We start from the raw sequence: 9,318 nt of genomic DNA, 5'->3' as shown, positions 1-9,318 counted from the left end.
TTGGTCATCGAATTTCTGAGAAGGGGATAGAGGTTGATAAGGCCAAGATCGAGGTGATGTCCAGTCTGAAACCACCTAAATCAGTAAAGGATATACGCAGCTTCCTCGGTCATGCTGGCTTCTATCGACGGTTCATAAAGGATTTCTCCAAAATGGCTAGACCACTCACCCAACTGTTATGCAAGGACATCTCCTTTGAGTTTAATGCAGAATTCTTGGAGGCTTTCCTCACAATCAAACAGGCTCATATCTCAGCTCCAATAGTTCAACCACCCGATTAAAATCTCCCATTCGAAGTCATGTGCGATGCAAGCGATTTTGCTGTTGGAGCAGTTTTGGGACAGCGCAAGGATGGTAAGTTACATGTCCTCTACTATGCCAGCAGGACACTCGATGGAGCTCAGACCAAATATGCCACGACAGAGAAAGAACTCCTAGCCATAGTTTTTGCGTTTGAAAAGTTCATATCCTACCTGGTCGGCTCTAAGGTAATTGTCCACTCTGACCACGCCGCTCTGCGCTATTTACTAACAAAGAAGGATGCTGCGATGGATCCTCCTCCTGCAAGAATTCAACCTTAAGATAAAGGACAAGAAAGGAGTGGATAATGGAGTGGCAAACCATCTTTCTAGGCTGAGGACGGATGCTGAGATCCCTATCGATGACCGGTTTCCTGAGGAGAATGTCTATGTAGCTACAGCATATGAAGAATGTTTCAAGGATAAAGCTGATGCTAAGGTCCTCCAGCAGATCAGTGATGACTCCCCATAGTATGCCGACATCGTCAATTATTTGTGTACTGGAGAGGAACCCCCAACTTTACTGGTTATGCGAAGAAGAAGTTCTTGCAGGATGTGCATCGTTACTTCTGGGATGAGCCGTATCTTTACAAGCATTGTGCCGATGGCCTTTACAGAAGGTGTGTTCCAGAATCAGAAGTTCCGAGAATTCTTTTTCACTGTCATGGATCCAACTAGGCAGGCCACTTTGCTACGTTCAAAACCGCGACCAAAGTACTTCAAGCAAGCCTATGGTGGCCTACTCTGTTTCGTGATGCAAACGATTTTGTCTCCCGATGTGATTCTTGCCAGCGACGTGAGAACATAAGCAAAAGGAATGAGATGCCACAGAATTTTATCTTGGAAATCGAAGTGTTTGACTATTGGGGAATCGACTTCATGGGACCCTTCCCACCTTCCTACGGAAACCTCTACATACTTGTGGCCGTAGACTATGTCTCCAAATGGGTAGAAACATTGGCGAGTCCCACCAACGATTCGAAGGTCGTTCTCAAAATGTTCAAACACATAATCTTTCCACGGTTCGGTGTTCCGCGGGTGGTGATAAGCGATGGAGGAACTCACTTTATCAATAAACTCTTCGAGAATCTTCTAAAGAAGCATGGAGTAACACATAAGGTCGCTACCCCATATCACCCTCAAACTAGTGGGCAAGTGGAGATCTCAAACCATAAAATTAAAAACATCTTGGAAAAGACTGTGAACTCAACATGCAAGGATTGGTCTGCTAAACTCGATGATGTTTTATGGGCCTATCAGACCGCTTATAAGACACCTATTGGAACCACACCATTCAAGTTGGTCTATGGGAAAGCCTGCCATCTACCTGTCGAGTTCGAGTATAATTCACTTTGGGAGACAAAGCAAATGAACTTCAATGTCAAGACCACGGCCGAACGACGTTTGATTCAGCTAAATGAGCTTGATGAGATCCGCATGAATGCATATGAAAGAACCAAAATCTACAAGGAGCGCACTAAAGCGATGCATGACAAGAAAATTGTTCCAAAGGATTTTGCTGCTAACGACTTGGTTCTACTCTTCAACTCTCGATTACGGATTTTTCCTGGCAAGCTACGTTCTCGTTGGTCTGGACCTTTCTGCATTAAAGAGGTTATGCCCTATGGAGTCGTCGTTCTATGGAACCGTGATGGTAAGGAGTTTACTGTCAATGGTCAATGCCTCAAGCCATATCTCGCTGATCACGGTCCAACTGAGGAAACTGTTATTTCTCTGATGGATCTCCACGCTGCCTGAGCAGCAAGAAAAGTCAGGCTCGTGACTTTAAACAAGCGCTAATGGGAGGCAACCCAATGGGGTTAGTTTTGTTTTCCCCTGTCTTTTCGTGTTTTTCCTTAGGATTTTTTCCTTTTTGTGTTTTTCTTTTAGGAGTCACCTGTTGGTTTTACTGAGTCTTCATGGGACATGTTCGAAACGCAGAAGATGCGAATTCTTTTCCAAAAGAGTGTCCATCCATTCAGGATCAGCCAATCCATTTTTGGATCAGCTGATCCCCGTTCCAGGTAAGTAAACTTCGAGGGAACAGGAGAAAAGAAGAGTGAAATTGGTATTTCGGTTATCAGACTTAAATTGAACCGGATTAAACCGGATTCGTGCCCAATACCAGATTTTTAAACCTAATTTCATCTTCTTCCTTCTTCTCTTCTCTCTCGCCGACCACGATTTGGACATCCACCTCTATCCCTCTCGATTTTTCTTTATTTTGTTAAGGTTTGGATCCAATCCACTCGGATTACACCCTTTATCCTATTCCTCGAGTTAGATTCGAAGTCGAACAAGGTAAGTTATTCTTTTGCCCGTTCTTATCTTCGATTGCTCGGCGGTTTCAAGGTTCAATTTTGGTTGTCCATACTTCTTTCAATCTTTCCTCCTAATTGAGCTGCGAATTGATGAGTTGAATAGTTCTATGGAAGTTTCAGAACTAGATTTAGGTTGCTTTTGCTTTAATCTGGAAATAGGCTTGTAACTTATGTTGGATGATTAAGGGCATCTCCAACCCATATCTCCATTTTTTCTTCAAAATAGAGTAAAAAATAGAGATCTCGAAATTGTAGTGTAAAGAAAAAAAAGAGGTCTTCAAATATAGAGAAAAAATGGAGATCTCTATTTTGGAGATGAAAATGAAGACAGGTTGGAGCAAAATTGACTCCAAACTCTATTATGAAGATGGAAATGGAGATGGGTTGGAGTTAGTCTAAGAGAATTTTCAATTTCTTTCACTATCTCACACATTGAAATTATTTTCTCTTGCAGACAATGCCTAAAAGACGCCGCAGTGGTAAGGAGACTGCCACTCCTTCCGAAGAGCCACCAACAAGGGTTTGGAATGATGAGGATGCTAAGTGGTTGAAGTTACTCGCTCAATGTAAGATGGAGCCAACTCGTTTTGTTGATCGAGAGCTTTTTGAGAAGATGGGTATGCTAGCAGACTTTGATGAGTTGGTAAGGAACATGGGGTTCGGTACTTTTGCTGAGAAGGCATGGGGCTTGCATGAGCGGCACGCACGAGAGTTTCTCGCCACTATACAAGTGAATTTGTCAGGCAGTTCTGACATGGTGGCTGAGCACTGTTCAATCAGTTTCTTTTTGCTCAAGAGGCACTACATCGTCTCTATGTTCGACCTCTGTGACATCTTCGGTTTCCCCAAGAACAAGCTATGCAAGATTGAGAAGCTCGACAGCAGGACTGACGTTTGGAAATTGATTGGAGCTGGAAATTATGTTTCTCGAGGAGCCAGGCAGTCGCGCATCAGCAACCCAGTCTTCCAAATCAGTGCTAAGTTCTTGAGCAACACCATCTATGCTAGGGCTGAGACTAGCACATTGCAGCTACCTGAGCTGTGGATGTTCTTCCATGGTCTTCGCTGGTTCCTCCATTCTCCGAGTTCCCTGATCTACCAACAAAATCATGATGTTAACTTTGGATTCCTACTTTCTAAGGAGTTTGAGCAGGTGCCAAGGAACATGGCTCATGCTAAGAAGAAGAGAGTCCTGATCGGCAGCTTGGTGACTCCTATCATCGAGTATTGTGGCATCATTTTGCCACCACACACTTCAGTCACAAAGCAGAAGTTGCTTGACCTCAAGTATATGTTTACCAGTGAGATTCTAGTGCGCCACAACTTCGTCTACTGCTTTCAGGACAAGGCTAGTCACCTTCGCTATATGCTGATCCCTAGGCCTTTCTGCACTTCACTTCGTAAAACGCAAACATCGATTTTGAGCCTTCTGCTGACGCCCTTATCGACATCGACGAGGTCCTTTTGGAAGGGGAACGTGAACCTGCTTCCACCAGATCCCGTAGCAGCACACTTCCTGCAGTTGCCTCTACATCTTCACATTCGTCTCATTCCCTTCCACCGTTCCCTCCTTTCGATGTGAACCAGTTTGTTGCTGACACACCTAAGGAGGCGCCTCACTCTGAGTTTGAGAGATGGGTCTACGACACTCAGAGGAAGAACAACATGCTGCTCACTCGTCTGGCTACTTGGCTTCAGGGTCTTGCACCGTCCAGTTTTGCACCACCACCATCGGCTCCCACCGCTGCCAGTGACGACGAGGATGCAGCTACTGAGCCTTTTGGTTCTAACCATTCCGCAACCTCCTCGCCTTCTCGTTAGATTGCTGTTTCACCACTGGTTATTCTTTTTCTTTTGTAGGATTTTTCTATTTTCTCTTTTTATTGTCGGAGGTTTCTTTTCCTAAGCTTTGCTTTCACACCGGGATGGTGTGAAGTAAGTCCGGGGGAGGGATGTCTCCAGGTTACTAATGTTGTTTTCTTTTGGTTTTTCTTTTCTTTTGAGTCATTTTATCGAGTCTAAAAAAAAAGAAAAATTGGGAAACTATGATCATTTCTAGGAATCTTTTGCTTTGAACTAACACTCTTATGATTACTTTTGTACCTCTGATTTGGAATGAATCTTGGAATGAACATGAGCAGTCTCAACACGCCCCAAAAGACACTCGCCAAGGAGAACAATAAGTTGAACCAGAAGTTGTCTCTAGCTTTGACAAGACTTAACCGGATTTAACCTCTTACCTTGGGGCTTGGTATACATCGGACAAGACTCCTCCCTTCAAGCCTCACAAGACATGCATCTCCTCGCAATGTATGCTTCCCCTCTCTCTTCCCTTCAGTACTCAAAAAAAAAGAAAAAAAAAGAAGAGGATATAGGTAATAAAGAAGTGAACTGAGGGTTGTGCGTAAACCCGTGCATCCTTCGGAACTCATGGAAACCTGTCCGCAAGATAAGAGCAAAGGATTGATAAAAAAAATAGAATGATACCCTAGAAAATTAGGGAGAAATCAATCCTTTGGAAGTGAGAAAAGAGAGAGGAAATGGAGCATATAAAGGAGGTCTTGGGCGATAAAAGGTTGAAGGAGTCAAAAAGTTCAATTATCGATACTCCCATGGTAAGACCGCACCTTTTTACTAATCTGATGTAGAGAGACAATGACGGGGAGACTGAAGGTTCTCTAAGGCTGTGGAGTTCAGAGTAGGGAGTGTTGATCCTAATCATTGACAGAGTACAAAAAGTAGTTCTTAGTTTGATGTGATGAAGAGTGCAAGCAGCGGTTCCCAAGACTATGTGAGTTTCCATTTTAAAACATTTTCTCTGTTCCTGAGTTTTTGTCTGTTCTTGCTTGAGGACAAGCAAATATTCAAGTCATGGGGAATTGATGTGTCTATATTTTATAGGATTTTAACCATAGTTTTATACTTCTTTTGAATCTTTTCTTAGGTCCAAGTGTGCTTTTAGAGTCTTTTTGGTCTTTTGTGAGTCTCTACAGGTTCTAGGTCACTTTGGAAGGAAACTGAGTGTTATGGGGATGAAAACAAGCATCTGGAGCTAAAGTTGGTTGAAGACCGGTTGGACTAGCAAGCAGATGGAGCAAACGCAGAAAAGCATCCGAGATCGGCTGATTCGCATTTGAGATCGACCAGGCCCATACCCGAAGCAACTTTTCCTTTTATGTTTTAAACTGACTTTTAGGGTTTTATTTTACTATTTAAGCACGAGGCTCGACCTCTAAAAAGACAAGTTTTTATTCTACGCAGCCTTTGAGCACTTGTAAGCTTTGGGAGAAGATCTCTTATCCTTTCTAACCCTTTGGAGAAGAATTCTAAACCCTTTTATTTCTCTTTGCAATTCGATTATGATTTCTTCATCTTTGATTTGATGTTCTTTTACTTCCATGTCTGAGTAGTTTTACTATTGGGTTTCGGGTTTCAAAGGGGGTTTTATGATTATTTAAACTAAGGTTGTTAGATTTGGGATATATCTATTTGTTCTTCATCTATTGTTGCTCTTAATGCTTAAGCTAGACTGATCACCTAGATTAAGATCTTAGGTTTAATTCCTCGTGGCACCGAAAGTGTTGTTGAGTTACTTGAAAGAAACATAGGTGAGCAAGGTGGACCTTAGCCAACGAAAGTTGAAGTTGAGGCACTTTGTGAACAAATCAAACTTGAACTTTAATGCTTTCTTGTTTATCTAGATTCAAATGGAAGTTTAGGGTCTAGTTATTTCTTTGCAAAGTTAGCTAATGCTGCGAAAGTAGGTTAGCTTTATAATAGTGATTTGAGTTCAAGAACGGTTCTTAATGCATTCCAATCTATCATCTAAATTTGTGATTGTAAACCCCTAACTGATTCCCTGCACCCAATACCTTTCCTTGATTTCGCAACTTTTATTTATTTTCTGTTTTTGATCGGTTACTTGAAACACAATCTTTCTTATTGCCTTAGCTATATTTGATCTTTACAATTTCATAGTGCATCGCTTGGTCTCTGAGGACTCGACCTTAAAGTGCTGCGACGAAACCACTAGATCGTGGTTGAGTGTACTTTGGGTTCAATTGACCTTTGATCATATATCATCAAAATAATCAAGAATCGTACCTCAAATTGGAGTGCCAAACGTTTATCCCCTGCAGGCAAAGAAATCATGTTGAAATCGGTTGCATTAGCTATGCCAGTCTATGCGATTTCCTGTTCAAATTAGCTATGAGTGTAATAAATGATATTGATTCCCTGTTAATGAATTATTGGTGGGAGAAGGGTCCAAAGAAACGTGGTGTACCTTGGATAGCATGGAAGAGACTACAATACACTAAAAAGAAAGTGGATTGGCATTTAGAAATCTAGAGAAATTTAACGATACACTCCTTGCAAAATAGGCATCGCGACTAATTCACCATCCAAATACTCTGTTTGCTCGTATAATGAAAGCTCGCTATTTCAAAGACGATAAAATTTTAGATGCAAAACTAAGAAAGAATCAGTGATATGGTTGGTCATCTATGTTAGTTGGAATTGATGTTCTAAAGAAGGGATCACGTTACCTACTAGGATATGGCAGGAATATCAACATGGCAACAGATAATTTGGTTGATTCTCACCCACCTCAACCTCTAGAGATCATTCACACGAATCAGGACTCTGATAATAAGTTAAACACTCTTATATCAAATTGTGGTTCTCACAGATATTGGAACAATGATCAAATACAGGCTTTCATCCACCCTAGAGATCATGAGTTTCTACACTCGATTCATTTACTAGTCACTACTTTGGAAGACAATTTAATTTGGCACTATGCACCATATGGCGCTTACACTGTTCGATCTGGATCTTGGTTCCCCACCCATGATCCATTGAACTTTAATCCTCGAGCACCGGCTCCACATGGTTCACATAAGTTAGAGACTAAGATTTGGCAACTACTGGTGCTTCCGAAAATCAAATATTTTGTATGGAGACAATTATCTGGTGCTCTGGCAACACGATCTCGATTGAGGATGAGAGGTATACGAATTGATACACTTTTCCTATGATGCTGTGTGGAAAAAGGAACTATAAATCATACATTGTTTACCTGTCCTTTTGCTAATCTAGGATGGAGACTATCAAATACGCTCCCACAGAATCAAGATCCTTTGGAGGATATTGAAGAAAACATTACGGTTGTTCTGAATTTCACTCAATCTTTGAATGAGATAAGTGCCAAACATTTAGAACCTTTTTGGATCATGTGGAGAATCTGGAAAGCAAGGAATAATTGGGTTTAAAGTCCTTCAAAAATTGTGGTGAAGGCTAAAGCTAAAGTTTTGGAATGGTGTTCTGCATTAATCCCACAACATTACCGTGATTTTTCGCAACGCTTGGATTCCCTCCAATCTACACATTGGACACTCCGTTCACTACCTTCGGTTAAATGTAATTTTGATGCAAGATTCAATCAACAAACTTCAAATGCACAAGGTGGATGGATAATTAGAGACCATCAAGGTGTTGAGAAAACTTGGGGTGCTATTGATTTGGGTAAAGTATCTTTCCCTTTAATAGCAGAGACTAAAGCTCTGTTAACAGCTTTACAACAAACATGGATTTGTGGTTACACATCACTAATCTTCGAAGGTGTGACACCCCAGTTTGCGGAGAGGTTTAAAAGAATTGATTTGGCCACCTATGTCACCAAAGTGCACTTATCTTTTAGGTCAAGGGTCCTGAGAGAACTCCAGAGTTAAGCGTGCTTGAGCTGGAGTAGTCTCAGGATGGGTGACCTTCCGGGAAGTAACTGTCAGAACTGTGCAAGTGAGGACAAAACACAGGGAAAGATCATGTGGTGATTTGTATGGATGGTAACAAGTCATTAAAGCCTCCCAGACGTAGCAAATCGGCCGTCAGATATGGATGGGCTCACGGGTCTAGTGAAAGGACGTGAGGTCCATTAAGGAAGGTGAGCCCATGGACTGGGATTGGACATGGGGCCCACTAAGAGGTGGCGGTCGGGGCGTTACAAATGGTATCAGAGCCAAACCCAGACGAGTGTGGAGTCAAGTAGACTCACACCGTCGGGGGGACGGTCTTGGTGCGCAACGAGGACGTTGCGATCTGTTAGTGAGGGTTAATTGTGACACCTCAGTTTGCGAAGAGGTTTAAAAGAATTGATTTGGCCACATATGTCACCAAAGTGCGCTTATCTTTTCGGTCAAGGTGCACTTATCTTTTCGGTCAAGGGTCCTGAGAGAACTCCAGAGTTAAACGTGCTTGAGCTGGAGTAGTCTCAGGATGGGTGACATTCCGGGAAGTAACTGTCAGAACTATGCGAGTGAGGACAAAACACAGAGAAAGATCATGTGGTGATTTGTAGGGACGGTAACAAGTCTTTAAAGCCTCCCGGACGTAGCAAACCGGCCGTCGGATATGGATGGGCTCACGGGCCTAGTGAGAGAACGTGAGGTCCATTAAGGAAGGTGGGCCCATGGACTGGGATTAGACATGGGGCCTACTAAGAGGTGGCGGTCGGGGCGTTACAGAAGGTGACTGCGAAGTTCTCGTCAAGGTCATCAACGATGAATATGTCTGATGTGAGATAGAAAACCTGGTGCAAGACATTCATTTCTGGAGGAAAATTTTTATTTCTCAGTCAATAACTTATATTCATAGATCATGTAATATTGTAGAAGATACTCTCTCCAAATCATATTTGT

The sequence above is a fragment of the Camelina sativa genome, chromosome 5, assembly GCF_000633955.1.
Source record: "Camelina sativa cultivar DH55 chromosome 5, Cs, whole genome shotgun sequence".
Lineage (NCBI taxonomy): Eukaryota > Viridiplantae > Streptophyta > Magnoliopsida > Brassicales > Brassicaceae > Camelina > Camelina sativa.
This window is presented reverse-complemented; position numbering follows the sequence as displayed.